Genomic DNA, 14,101 nt, shown 5'->3' with positions numbered 1-14,101 from the left:
TCCCTGGTTTTGCTGCTTTTGTGACTTCCTCTTTGCATCGGCCTGCTGGACAAGGGTCTCTTCAAATTGGGAGAGGCCATGATGCACTGCCTGCCTCCAGGCTGAACGCTCAAATGTCAGGGTTTCCCATCTGTTGAGGTCTATTCCTAAGGCCTTCGGATCCCGCTTGCAGATATCCTTGTATCGCAGCTGTGGTCTCCCTCTGGGGAGATTTCCCTGCACTAATTCTCCATAGAGGAGATCCTTTGGAATCCGACCATTAGCCATTCTCACAACGTGCCCAAGCCAATGTAGATGTCGCTGTTTCAGTAATGTAAGCATGCTGAAAATTCCAGCTCGTTCTAGGACTACTCTGTTTGGAACTTTGTCCGGCCAGGTGATGCCGAAGATCTGTCGGAGGCAACGCATATGGAAGGTGTTCAGCTTCCTCTCCTGCCGTGCACAAAGGGTCCAGGATTCAGTGCAGTACAGGAGTGTGCTCAGGACACAGGCTCTATAGACCTGGATCTTGGTATGTGTCATCAGCTTCTTATTGAGCCATACTCTCTTTGTGAGTCTAGAGAACATGGTAGCTGCTTTGCCAATGCGTTTATGCAGCTCGAAATCCAGGGAGAGGGTATCCGAGATGGTTGAGCCAAGGTACACAAAGTCATGAACAACCTCCAGTTCTTATGTGGAGATGGTAATAGAAGGAGGTGAGTCCACACCCTGGCCCATGACTTGTGTTTTCTTCATGCTGATTGTTAGTCCAAATTCTTGGCAGGCCTTGCTGAAACGATTCATGAGTTGTTGGAGGTCTTCAGCAGAGTGGGCAACAATGGCTGCATCATCGGCAAAGAGGAAGTCCCACCTGCATTTCAGTTGGACTTTGGTCTTTGCTCTCAGTCTAGAGAGATTAAAGAGCTTTCCGTCTGATCTAGTCCAGAGATAGACACCTTCTGTTGCAGTTCCAAAGGCATGGCTCAGCATGACAGCAAAAAAGATCCCAAAAAGGGTTGGTGCGAGGACACAGCCCTGTTTCACTCTGCCTTGGATGTCAAAGGGATCTGATGTTGAGCCGTCAAAAACTGCAGTGCCTTTCATTCCCTCATGGAAGGATCTGATGATGTTAAGGAGACGAGGTGGACATCCAATCTTGGGAAGTATTTTAAAAAGGCCATCCCTGCTAACCAAGTCAAATGCTTTTGTAAGGTCTATGAAGGCCACTAAGAGTGGCTGTTGTTGTTCCCTGCATTTCTCCTGCAACTGTCGGAGGGAAAATACCATGTCAGTGGTGGATCTATTAGCTCGAAATCCACACTGATTCTGGATAGACTCTGTCTGCAAGCACCTGGAGCCTCTTCAGCACAACACGGGCAAGCAGCTTCCCTACAGCGCTAAGAAGAGAAATGCCCCGGTAGTTATTGCAGTTGCCCCGTCTTCTTTGTTCTTGTACAATGTGACGATGTTTGCATCCTTCATGTCCTGTGGTACTCCACCTTCCCTCCAGCAGAGACAAAAGATTTCATACAGGTCGGTGGTGATGATCTCCTTACCGCATTTCAGCACTTCAACAGGGATGTTGTCATTTCCAGGTGCCTTGCCGGAGGCAAGGGAATCCAAGGCCACATTTATTTCTGCTAGGGTTGGTTCGCTGTCCAGCTCTTCCAAGACAGGCATGCACTCAATGTTATTTAATGCTTCTTCAGTTACTACATCAGAGAAGTGACCATGGGGAGAATGGGAAGATAGATAGATGAGAAGGGTCACAGAGAAAACCAGGAAGATAGAGATCAGTTTGGGTGGAGAATCAAAGGTTGAGACCAGTGAAGAGATGGGAGAGTCTGGAAATAAAGAGCCTGGGGTGTCCAAGGTGGAAGTTTTAGTCAGGGAAGCCAAAGGTCCACGAGAGGAAAGGAAGGATCTACCGCATGATGGAATATTAGGAGTGGTGGAGGTGCAGGAGGAAAAAAAGTTATAAGACAGGAGGAGGGAAGAGAAATATATCAGGGGAACAATGAAGAAGGGAGAGAGTAGACGCAGGAGAGGTAGAAGGGCAAAGGAGGAGAGAATATTACCAGAAGGCTGGGAGTGAATATGAATGGAGAAACCCTGGAGCAAACAGTGGGAGAACTTGATGATAGATCACGAAGAGGCTGAAAGGAGTTCCAGAAAAGAAAGACCAGAGAAAACCTCCTCTTTGTAAGAGAAAGTGGTGAGAGAGTGAAGCAGAAATATCAGGGAGGAGAGAGGCAAGCTAGCTGAAGAGAGAAAGGGAGAGATGGACCAACCCCTCAGAGAGGGCTTTTGGCAGGACCCCGGTGGGTCAGTTCTTTATTGGAACCCACAGGGTAAACCGCTTGTCTCCAGATATCTGAGAATTCCAAACCTCCACAGTCTGGTTTCATTGTGAGAATCACCCTTTTCCTCCAATTGCATCTGCTCTAAAGGTCTCCTACATTTGTGCACAGCAGAAGAGGAATCTGAACACATTCCATGTGCATTGTTTCCGGCGCATTTTTGACATCACCTGGCAGGACAAAGTTCTAAATAGAGAAGTCCTAGAATGACCTGGAATTTTTAGCATGTATACATTACTGAGAAAGCACTGTCTACTTTGGCTTGGACATGTTTTGAGAACGGCTGATAGTCGTATTCCAAAAGATCCCCTGCATGGATAATTCGTGCAGGGAAAGCGCCCCAGAGGGAGACCACAGCTATGATACAAGGATATCTGCAAGCAGGATCTGAAGGCCTTAGGTATGGACCTCAATAGATGGGAAACCTCAGTCTGGAGGCAGGCAGTGCATCATGGCCTTTCCCATTTTGAAGATACCCTTGTCCAGCAGGCTGAGGCAAAGAGGCAGTCCTGAAAGCAGCCAAATCAGGGAGCTGGACATGGGACAGATTGCATTTGTCTTCAGTGTGGAAGGGATTGTCACTCTCGAATTGGCCCTCTCAGCCACACTAGACGCTGCTCCAAGTCCTCCATACGGAGCACGTCACCATATTCTCTCGAGATTAAAGGATGCCTAATCTAAAAACTCCAACTTTTGCATGCCAAATTTCTATCTAGGCTGCATGTGTATTTTTTCATGTGGCCCTGCATTGCTAACCACATTTGTGGAAACTTTACTCACTTTACTCTGACTCATCACATAAAGGTGATTTTTTAGATAACCAATGCCACATGTGCACCATTTTTCATAAGTTTGCAACTCCCCTTTTCAAAAATTACAGTGTAGCCATCTTTATCTAGACTGGATAAACTTATTAGGTTGTGCTGTAAGCTAGGTACACATACAGTGGTACCTCGCAAGACGATGACCCCACTGAATGACAAGTCCGCATTACAATGACTTTTTGTGATCGCTATAGCGATTTGGAAAACAGTCATTCCAATGGGGGAATTTCGCTTGATGTCGATCAGGTCCGTGCTTCGTGAACCGTTTGTTCGCAAGACAATGATTTTTCCAGCTTCGCAAAATGGCTGCCCTGTGTTTTCTGGACCCATGCTTCATAGGGCAGCCATTTTTTACAGCTGATCGGCGTTCGCAAAATGGCTTCCCTATGGGCGATCTTCGCTGGATGATGAGGTAATTTCCCCATTGGAATGCATTAAAAGACCCGCATCTTGGTATGTGTCATCAAATTCTTACTGAGCCATACTCTCTTTATAAGTCTAGAAAACATGGTAGCTGCTTTGCCAATGCGTTTATCCAGCTCGACATCTAGAGAGAGAGAGTGTCAGAGATTGTTGATCCAAGGTACACAAAGTCATGAACAATCTCCAATTCTTGCGTGGAGATGGTAATAGAGGGAGGTGAGTCCACGCCCTGGCCCATGACTTGTGTTTTCTTCAGGCTGATCGTTAGTCCAAAGTCTTGGCAGGCCTTGCTAAAATGTTTCATAAGTTGTTGGAGGTCTTCAGCAGAGTGGGCACCAATGGCTGCATCATCGGCGAAGATGAAGCAAAGTCAGTCTGACTTTGGTCTTTGCTCTCAGTCTAGAGAGATTAAAGAGCTTTCCATCTGGTCTAATCCAAAGATAGAAACCTTATGTTGCAGTTCCAAAGGTGTGCTTCAGCATGACAGCAAAAAAGATCCCAAACAGGGTCAGCACAAGGACACAGCCCTGTTTAACACTGCTTCCGATGTCAAAGGGATCTGATGTTGAGCCATCAAAAGCTACGGTGCCCTTCATTCGCTCATGAAAGGACCTGATGATGTTAAGGAGTCAAGGTGGACATTCAATCTTGGGAAGTACAGTGGTGCCCCGCATAGCGACGTTAATCCGTTCCAGGAAAAACGTTGCGATCCGGATTCATCGCTATACGGAAATAAAAACCCCATACGAACGCATTAAACTCCGTTTAATGCATTCCTATGGGGGAATAAACTCACTGCTAAGCGGAAGTCCTCCATACGGCCCCCATTTTCGCCACCTCGGTAAGCGAGGAAATCGCGCGAAAATGCTGTGGGTGGCCATTTTGTTTACCCGGCAGCTATTTTGGAACCGCCAATCAGCTGTTTTAAAACATTGCAATGCGAAGATCGGTAAGCGAAATGCTTACTGATCATCGCAATGCAATGTTTTCCCTATTTAAACATCACAATGTGATTGCTTTTGCGATCGCAAAATCCACATCGCTATACAGATTCGTCGTTAAACTGGGCGCTCGTTATGTGAGGCACCACTGTATTTTAAAAAGGCCATCCCTGCTAACCAAATCAAAGGCTTTTGTGAAATCTATGAAGGCCACAAAGAGTGGCTGTTGTTGTTAACTGCAACTGTCTGAGGGAGAATACCATGTCAGTGGTGGATCTATTAGCTTGAAATCCACACTGTGATTCTGGAGAGACTCTCTCTGCAAGGACCTGGAGTCCCTTCAATACAACACGGGCAAGCAGCTTCCCTACAATCCTGAGAAGAGAGATGCCATGGTAGTATTTGCAATCGCCCCGTCTCCTTTGTTCTTATACAATGTAACAATGTTTGCATCCTTCATGTCCTGTGGTACTCCACCTTCCCTCCAACAAAGACAAAAGACTTCATACAGTTCAGTGTTGATGATCTCTTTACAGCACTTCACCACTTCAACAGGGATGTTATCCTTTCCAGGTGCCTTGTCGGAGGCGAGGGTATCCAAGGCCGCTTTTATTTCTGCTAAAGTTGGTTCGCTGTCCAACTCTTCCAAGAGAGGCAGGCACTCAATGTTATTTAATGCTTCTTCAGTTACTACATTCTCTCTAGAATATAGCTCAGAGTATTGCTGCACCCAGCGGTCCATCTGCTGTGCTCAGTCCTGGATGATCACGCCTGTAGCAGACTTCAAGGGAGCAGATTTCTTCTGTATTGGACCTAAAGCCTGCTTGATACTGCCATACATTCCCTTGATGTTACCTGTATCCGCTGCTGTCTGTATCTGAGAGCAGAGCTGAAGCCAATAATCATTCTCCAAACACATGAGGGGAAAAATGAAATATTCCCTCTACAAACACATATGGTGGTTCTATCTTCATTTACGCTTATTCCTATATTTTCTTCCCTCATGACCCCACTTGGCTTTTTGACTGAGCCTACCAACTTTCTTTCCCCCATCTTTTCCTCTTTTCTGATTATCTGCTTTCTGTCCTCTGTGGCAACGTTTACAATATAATTTAACTCCAAATTCCAAGTGAGTTTCCATTGGGGAAGTGTGGATTTGAACCCTAGTTTCCAGTGTCCTAGTTTGTCACTCTCCCCAGTCCACTGTACTGGGCACCATTTCCCTCCACTCCATGTGCCACCCAGCTCAACAACCTCCACTTTCTTGCCCTTTTCTCTGTGCAAGCACACAATGGGACCCCCAGTCCCTCGCTCCCTCACCCCTTTCCTTGACGGCTGTTGAAGTTGAGCATGTCAGCAGGAGGGGGTGCTTCCTCCCTGGTCTTCTCATATCCCCATGCCTTCTAGTCAGTGTTCCCTGTGTGCCTCAGGATAGCTAGGCAACATGGGATGTTCGTGTATTTAGCTCAGACAGAGACAAAGCAGGAGTTGCTTGATTTTTTGCTAATTTTCAAGAGGCAGGAAGATGAGTTGTTCAAGTCTCCAGAGCCAGTCTCTGAAGAGGAAAAGCTGCTAGCTTTCTTGCAGCAATTTTAGTCTTTCTTTTCCAGTTAGCCAGGCCGAACTTCACAGACTACACATTCTGTAGGGACAGGAGAGCATCCACCTGTTCAGTCTGCTCCTTAGAGAGCTGTAGGCCAATATGCCAGGCTCATGGAACTGGAAATAGAAACCATGTTAGAAACAGGAGTGACAAAGCATCCTAATTTACCCAGCAATGTAGCTTGCATCACCAGAGGTGGTGGTTGTGAAGAAATGTACTTTTTGAAATATTCAGCCAGAAGTGAGGTCCTGTGTTCCCTATAGGAAGTTGAATCAGATCATTCAAATTGATCCATACTTTATACCGTGGATGAATATCCTCATGGAGAACCTGGCAAAGGCACAATATATGTTCGATCTAATCAAAGTTGTTGGCAGATGCAGGTAGGAAGATATTTGCAACAAATCTTCAATTGCCCCACATGTCAGCTTGTTGAGTTGCATCTGAGAGTGTTGAAGGAACTGGCTGAAGAACTCTCAGAACCGCTGATTATAAACTGGGCACAATATAAACACTTAGAAAACAAAGCAGTCATAACTAGAAGCCAATATGAATCTGTCAAGAGGAAATCCTTGCAGACGAATCTGATCTCATTGTTTGATTGGGTAACCTCCCTGATAGGGGGAATGGTGTAGACATTGTATATCTTGACTTCACCAAAACTTTTGTTAAAGTGCCCCCTGATTAGCAAGCAAACTAAGTGTCGGCTGGATCGAACAGCTGGCAGGCTACAGAACCCTACTCAGAGGGTGACTGACACCTCCTTCTCAAACTGGGAGGAGGGAACAAGTGGGGCTCTCTCCTGGGCCTGTAAACTCCAACATTTTTATTAATGATCTGGATCAGAAGATGCTGGGAGTACTAATCACATCTGCAGATGACACACTATAGGGTGGAATAGCTAATACCCTGGAAGACAGAAACAAAATTCAAAAGGAATGTAGCAGTTTCACTTTGAGCAGTGGGTTGAAAAGAACAAAATGAAATGTAAGAAGGATGAATGGAAAGTACTGCACCTCAGAAACAGAAGTCAAATACACGGTTACAAAATTGGGGATATTTTAGGAGCAAAAAAGATCTTGGAATTCCATAGATCACCGGCTAAACATGAGTCAACAGTGTGATGTGGCTACAAAAAATGCCAGTGCTATTTAGGCTGCATTAATGGAAGCATAGTCTCCGAATCCTCAATGTACTAGTTTCCCCTGTGTTTGGGTCCTGGTTAGGCTTCATCTAGAGGACCTCATCCACTTCTGGACAATGCACTCCAAGGAGGATACTGACAAAAATGAACAAATTCAGAGGAGGGCAACAAGGACGATTAGGTGACTGGAAAACAATCTGTATGAGGAAAGACTGAAAAAACTGAGCTTTTTTAGCTTTGAGAAAAGAACACTGGGGGGAGATCTGTTAGCACTTTTCAAACACTTGAAAGGCTTTCGTTCAGAGGAGGAGCAGGACCTATTCCTGATCAACCCAAAGTGAAGGACACACAACCGTGTTACAGTGGACCCTCGACTTACAGATGGCTCGATTTACAGACTTTTCGAGTTACAGACTTCTCTGGCCGCAAAATTTAGATTCGACTTGCAGCCGGAGAATCAACCTACAGACCAGGAAAAAAACCAAAATGGAGCAAAAATAGAATAAAATCCACCAGTTATGGGATTAATTGGTTTTTAATGCATTGTAGGTCAATGGGGATTCGACCTACAGACTTTTTGACTTGCAGCCACCGTTCCAATACGGATTAATTCTGTAAGTAGAGGGTCCACTGTACCTTGTTGGGTTCAGGCAATGAGCAGGCAAAGGAATATATCCCTTAATATGCTTGCAGATTACATATACTGTAAGTCCTTTCTACTAAAGCCAGAAGGAGGCGGTTTCCAGCAAGCAATTATTACTGGAAAAAAAGTTGGAATGCATTGTATGTTATTGTCAAGTTGTGTCAGCTAAGCAAGCTGATTGGTCAGTGCATGGCTATTATCAGATAAATTCAAGCAACAGAGATTATTAAAAGACTCACAACCAATATGATTGCACAACAGGAGATAATCCAAGGCTGCGCAGTTGTCTAAAATAGCATTACATAGTTCATGTTGTTCATGATTCAGCAGGGAAATAGCAGTAGAAGTGTGGTTAATGGTCTTAGCTAAGGTGCATGCAAGGTTTGCGAGTGTGTGCGCATTGTAAACTGCAAGGCCAGGAATGCCAATGAGTGATGCAGCTAATGAAACATATTCAGCTTTGGATAACAGAGTAACTTTATCATTTTAGGTACTATCAAGAGATAAGCTTTCCCGTCTCAGCCGAGGCGAGGAGTCCTGCAAAGCAGGACATTGCATTAAGTTGATGGCTAATCTACTAAGGCAGCATGTCTGACAGATTGGCTGGAATGTAGCTAAATGTATGTTGACCACATGTAAAAAACCAGCCGGGGGCCAGGATGACATGGGCCCAGTTAAATGAAATATTAACTGCATGAGAAGTCCATGTGGCCTGTGGTGTTGCAATGCATGTGTCAGAAGAGCAATTAACTATCCGAGCACAAGTTGTGTTTTCATTAGTTGCTACAATAGGAGTGTAGAGAGAGAAAGCATCAATGGGTAGCTTTCTTGTTATTTGTCCCCATCCATGAGAAGTAGAGTACTTAACAAGGGATGCATTGAACCACTTGCCTAGCTCTGTATGATTGGCAATATCAGATGGTTCCTTACAGATAGGAATTAAGCAAGTTCCGAGTAAACCATGAATAGCATATGCCTCTTGCAGGCAAAAGTGAGAAACAATGCCCATACTGGCCAATTTTTCCCAGATGTTATATTGGAGATGCACATGCAAATCATCTGGAGCCTCTGCGCCACCTACTGGAACAGTTCCAAGAGTGAGGAAGCAGCATAGGAGCATGAGAGTTAATGTTTATCTGGGTGATGACAGCAGCAAGGAAAGATTCAGGGGTCTCTGGGATGTTTTGACGGTTAAGGTTACGCTTCGCATCAGAACTGAGATTTCAGCATTCCCCACGTGACAGGTGGCTGAGTGCCCTCAGGTCTGGATGGGCATTTGCGACGGCATGCAACCATCCGGTCTGGGTCATGTTCCAGGGTCATCACTGGGGTGAAATCTGGGATAGGATTTTTCAGATTGGAATGCCAGGTCATGCTTTCCATGATAAGGCATCACACAGCAAACGAATCCTCCAAGAGCCTGTGAAAATAAGCAGAGCTGCAGCAGCTGGGCTGCAACTTGAAGTTAGAAAAGGGGAAAAAATTATTTAAAGGAGCATCATGGGGCTGCTCATAAATCTCCAGCAGCCGTTCCATAGGATCCTGTGTTGATAATACTATGTGTTCATCTGCAGAGAGAGATAAATGAATTAATGCCATTGACTGTTGAAGGAAAGATTGGAATCTGGGCCCTGTGTTGTTCAGTGGAGCAATAAGGAGAAATGTAGAGGAGTATGGTTGTTCACCTGGAAGGAATATTCATTAGGCTTGCATCTGGTTGTAGAACAGCTTAAAAGGGGAAAAAGTCTGTATCCCTCTGGAAGATAGAGAAATTAATGTCAGGTGTAGGAAAAACAAAAGGGAGAAGGTAAAGGACAGAGTCTGTGCAAGAATTTTGCTTTGAGGTTATTTTTAGCAGTAGGATATGAGCGTCCGCGGTTAAAAGAAACTTTGAGAAGGGCTGCCAAGATCAGAGGAGGCTGAAGGTACAAGTGAGGTTGGAGATGAGATAAGCAGTGGCTCTGCAAAGCCGTGAGATCATGGCTTTAGCAGGACACCTGGAATCACTGATAAGGAAGTGTGAAGAGAGGCTGGGCACTGCACCAGGACAGACCTTGAGGCCGTAACACCGAGGCAAAGAAAGGAATGCAGTCTTCTATGGAGCATTTCATCCCGCATTGAACTCGTGTATGGGATTTCTGAGAGGTTCCATCATGCTGAGATACTCAGGAAACTGGTGCCCCTGGCCTGCAGCAAACAGGGGTTGTAAGTCATTGTGACGTCCCACCTTTCACGTCACAACGGTCAAGACACTCTCTCATTCACACTTTATTTACGCTGCCACCAACCACTCCTTCATAAGACTCTTCAGACAAATGTATGATTTTAAAAATAAAAACTTGTATTTTATTGATAACAACAGAAGGAATGGTAAATCACTTTATCAACTAAAATAAAAAGGCAATCAGTAATAATCAAGTATCCCCTCATACACACTATCACTCAGACCTTAACTCTTCATAACTCTTAACTCTTAAAAACTCTTAACTAACTAAAAACTGCCTCACATCATTCACTCCCCCCCTTTATATACACAGCTCCACCTCCTGGAGTCCCACATCCTGCTCTGCTATAGGCAGATGGGTTCCAGCATAACCATGATAGGCAGGTGACGTCATCGCAGCCGTCACAGTCATGCTTTAGGTAAGGGCTCATGAATGCAGGAACCCAAGGCAAATTGCCAAGCAATGCAAGGTGTAGTGGAATTTGTAGTTCTGGGAAAAACATGGAACATGTAGTGTCCATGATGTTGTTTGCCAAATTGAAATTTTTAGGTGTTGTTTGCAGGTGCTCTGGAGGCATGTAGAAACCTGTTTGTTGAAAGAAATTATTGAGAGGATTAGGGAGTGAAGCAGGGAGGAAAAGTTCAGGGCTTTCCAGACAGATTTGGTCTGTGGTCAGATTCACATAACCAGCAGAGGTGGAAAGGTGTGGAACACCAGCATACTTTTGAGAAAAGGAAACGCTGTACACAGGGAGTGTAAAATCAGATTTTTCCCTGTCTTTTGATGCCATTGGTAAGGCAAAAAACCAGTCTTGGAGACAATGGTGTGGAAGGAAGTCTGAATTAGACCAACCAGATGTTGAAGCAGCCTTTTGCAGAATGCAGTTGGCAACTTTTTGAGTATTACATATTGGCTGCATAGTAGAAACCTCAGGCCAGTCTGCTTTGTGCATGAAATTTACATCATGTGCCAAATCTTTAGCTGTGTTTTCAAGAACTGCTTTGAAGTTCTGATTAGGATGAGGGAATAAAATTTCAACCTCATTAATTGTAGCATCAACAAAAGTAGTTGTTGCAGAAGCTGTGTTTGGTTTTACAAATTTGGAAATGTTACTCTTTTTACTGGAAGTCCCATGATTTTGTTCTCTTTCATTAGAAACTTTAGGAAATATATTAGTGAAATTCTGAGCGTTGTTAGAAAATTGTTGTGTGAGGAGAGTACCAGGTGTCTTATCTTGGTTAGAGATGTTTGAGATGGGAGGGGTAAGAGCAGGAAAAAGCATAGGAACACAGACGGAATGGGAGGTAATAGGAACTTTATTAGCATCTGCCTCAGAAGGCAGAACAGAGGGGGAGAAGGCCGAGGGTTGTGGGCGGGGGGTAACAGGAGCAACACTGGCTGTTATGGGAAGCAAGAAAGAGGGGGAGAAAGGGTGGGGGGGAATGAGAGAGGCTGTAGAAGCCAGAGGGAGAAAAAGGGAGGGCTCCAGGGGTGGGGTGAGGGTAATAGGAGCTGAAGGAATTGTAGATGCGTAGCTTGGACAAGTTTGATTATAGAAGCCATTTTTAGAGGAAAAATTACTTCTATCATCAGGTGGCTGGGCAGGGTGTTTTTCAGGGTGGAGAATATTTGGACAATTTGACAGAAAGGTTTTGCGTTCCTTTTCTTGAGAAAGAAGAGGATTTTCAAGCTGTGAAATGACGTACAGTACACATATTTATGCCAGATATTTAAAATCTCATTTGACACCATAGGCTGTTTGTGAAGTTACGTCCCAATCAAATTCCAAATTGACAGATTTAAGGAGCCTTCCTCTGGGTAAAACGGACAGAGAGAACTTATCTCTGTCAATAAATTTTGCACTCGTTGTCGAGATTGGTCATTAAAAAGCTTTTCCCTTTGCAGTAGAGAAATTAACTCCTGCCTGTGTCTTTCTTGTAAAGGAGATAAAGAGGGGGAGAGAAAATTCCCCATGTCTTTGAGTGTGTTTAGTCATTTAGTCGTGTCCGACTCTTCGTGACCCCATGGACCAGAGCACGCCAGGCCCTCCTATCTTCCACTGCCTCCTGGAGTTGTGTCAAATTCATGTTGGTTGCTTCGCAGACACTGTCCAGCCATCTCATCCTTGGTCGTCCCTTTCTCCTCTTGCCGTCACACCTTCCTAACATCAAGTTTTTTTCCAAGGACTCTTTTCTTCTCATGAGATGGCCAAAGTACTGGAGCCTCAGCTTCGGGATCTGTCCTTCCAGTGAGCACTCAGGGTTGATTTCCTTTAGAACTGATAGGTTTGTTCTCCTTGCAGTCCAGGGGATTCTCAAGAGCCTCCTCCAGCACCACAATTCAAAGGCATCAATTCTTCGGTGGTGTGCTTTCTTTATGGTCCAGCTCTCACTTCCATACATCACGACAGGAAAAACCATAGCTTTGACTATTCGGACTTTTGTTGGCAAGGTGATGTCTCTGCTTTTTAAGATGCTGTCAAGATTTGTCATCGCTTTCCTCCCAAGAAGCAGGCGTCTTTTAATTTCGTGGCTGCTGTCTCCATCTGCAGTGATCATGGAGCCCAGGAAAATAAAATCTGTCACTGCCTCCATGTCTTCCCCTTCTATTTCCCAGGAGGTGATGGGACCAGTGGCCATGATCTTAGTTTTTTTGATGTTGAGTTTCAGACCGTTTTTTGCACTCTCCTCTTTCACTCTCATTACAAGGTTCTTTAATTCGTCCTCACTTTCTGCCATCAGAGTGGTATCATCTGCATATCTGAGGTTGTTGATATTTCTTCCGGCAATCTTAATTCCGGCTTGGGTTTCATCCAGTCCAGCCTTCTGCATGATGTATTCTGCATATAAGTTAAATAAGCTGGGGGACAATATACAGCCTTGTCGTACTCCTTTCCCGATTTTGAACCAATCAGTTGTTCCATATCCAGTTCTAACTGTTGCTTCCTGTCCCACGTATAGGTTTCTCAGGAGACAGATAAGGTGGTCAGGCACTCCCATTTCTTTAAGAACTTGCTACAGTTTGCTGTGGTCCACACAGTCAAAGGCTTTTGCATAGTCAATGAAGCAGAAGTAGATATTTTTCTGGAACTCTCTGGCTTTCTCCATAATCCAGCGCATGTTAGCAATTTGGTCTCGAGTTCCTCTGCCCCTTCGGAATCCTGCTTGTACATCTGGGAGTTCTCGGTCCACATATTGCTGAAGCCTACCTTGTAGGATTTTGAGCATAACCTTGCTAGCGTGCGAAATGAGTGCAATTGTACGGTAGTTGGAGCATTCTTTGGCACTGCCTTTCTTTGGGATTGGGATGTAGACTGATCTTTTCCAATCCTCTGGCCACTGTTGAGTTTTCCAAACTTGCTGGCATATTGAATGTAGCACGTTAACAGCATCATCTTTCAAGATTTTAAATAGTTCAACTGGAATGCCATCACCTCCACTGGCCTTGTTGTTAGCCAGGCTTTCTAAGGCCCACTTGACTTCACTCTCCAGGATGTCTGGCTCAAGGTCAGCAACTACATTGTCTGGGTTGTACAGGATATCCGCCCCCGCCCCCGACCTACCCCCCTCCGGCGCCCACCTCCGTCCAGGTCCCCATCCGGGAGGCACCCCCAAAAGCCCCACTTCTCTCTTCCAGGCGCCTTTCTTGGGCCAAAGGGGAAGAGGCAGGCGCAGCGATCCCCGATTCCGGCTCCCGTTCGAAGGGCGTCCAGGGGAGGAGCTCTTCCTTCGCCTTTTGAATCTTTGAAACCCCCAGCCAACACATTCTGGGAATTGCAGTTCCAGATATGAGAAAAGGTGTGTGTGTATGTGTGTATGTGTGTGTGTGTGTGTGTGTTCTGTTGGTTTTTGAAATGAGCATGTTGCAACATTGTGTTGCAGATCCCCCCTTGTCCAGCTGAATAGTAATCGCACAGCGAGGCCCCGCGTTGCCCATTCTCCCATTGGTGGCATCCTCCT

At 45.2% G+C, this 14,101-nt stretch overlaps 1 protein-coding gene across 1 annotated transcript in view; it reads right to left on the bottom strand.

Annotated features, from left to right (window-relative positions):
• The window catches only part of LOC140703827 (uncharacterized), a 221,687-nt gene that overhangs the window by 188,788 nt on the left and 18,798 nt on the right, over positions 1-14,101 (bottom strand). The window lies entirely within an intron of this gene.

Source organism: Pogona vitticeps, chromosome 2 (assembly GCF_051106095.1).
Source record: "Pogona vitticeps strain Pit_001003342236 chromosome 2, PviZW2.1, whole genome shotgun sequence".
In the NCBI taxonomy this organism is placed as follows: Eukaryota; Metazoa; Chordata; class Lepidosauria; order Squamata; family Agamidae; genus Pogona; species Pogona vitticeps.
Note: the sequence above shows the minus strand (reverse complement) of the source record. Positions and strands in the feature narration are given on the sequence as shown.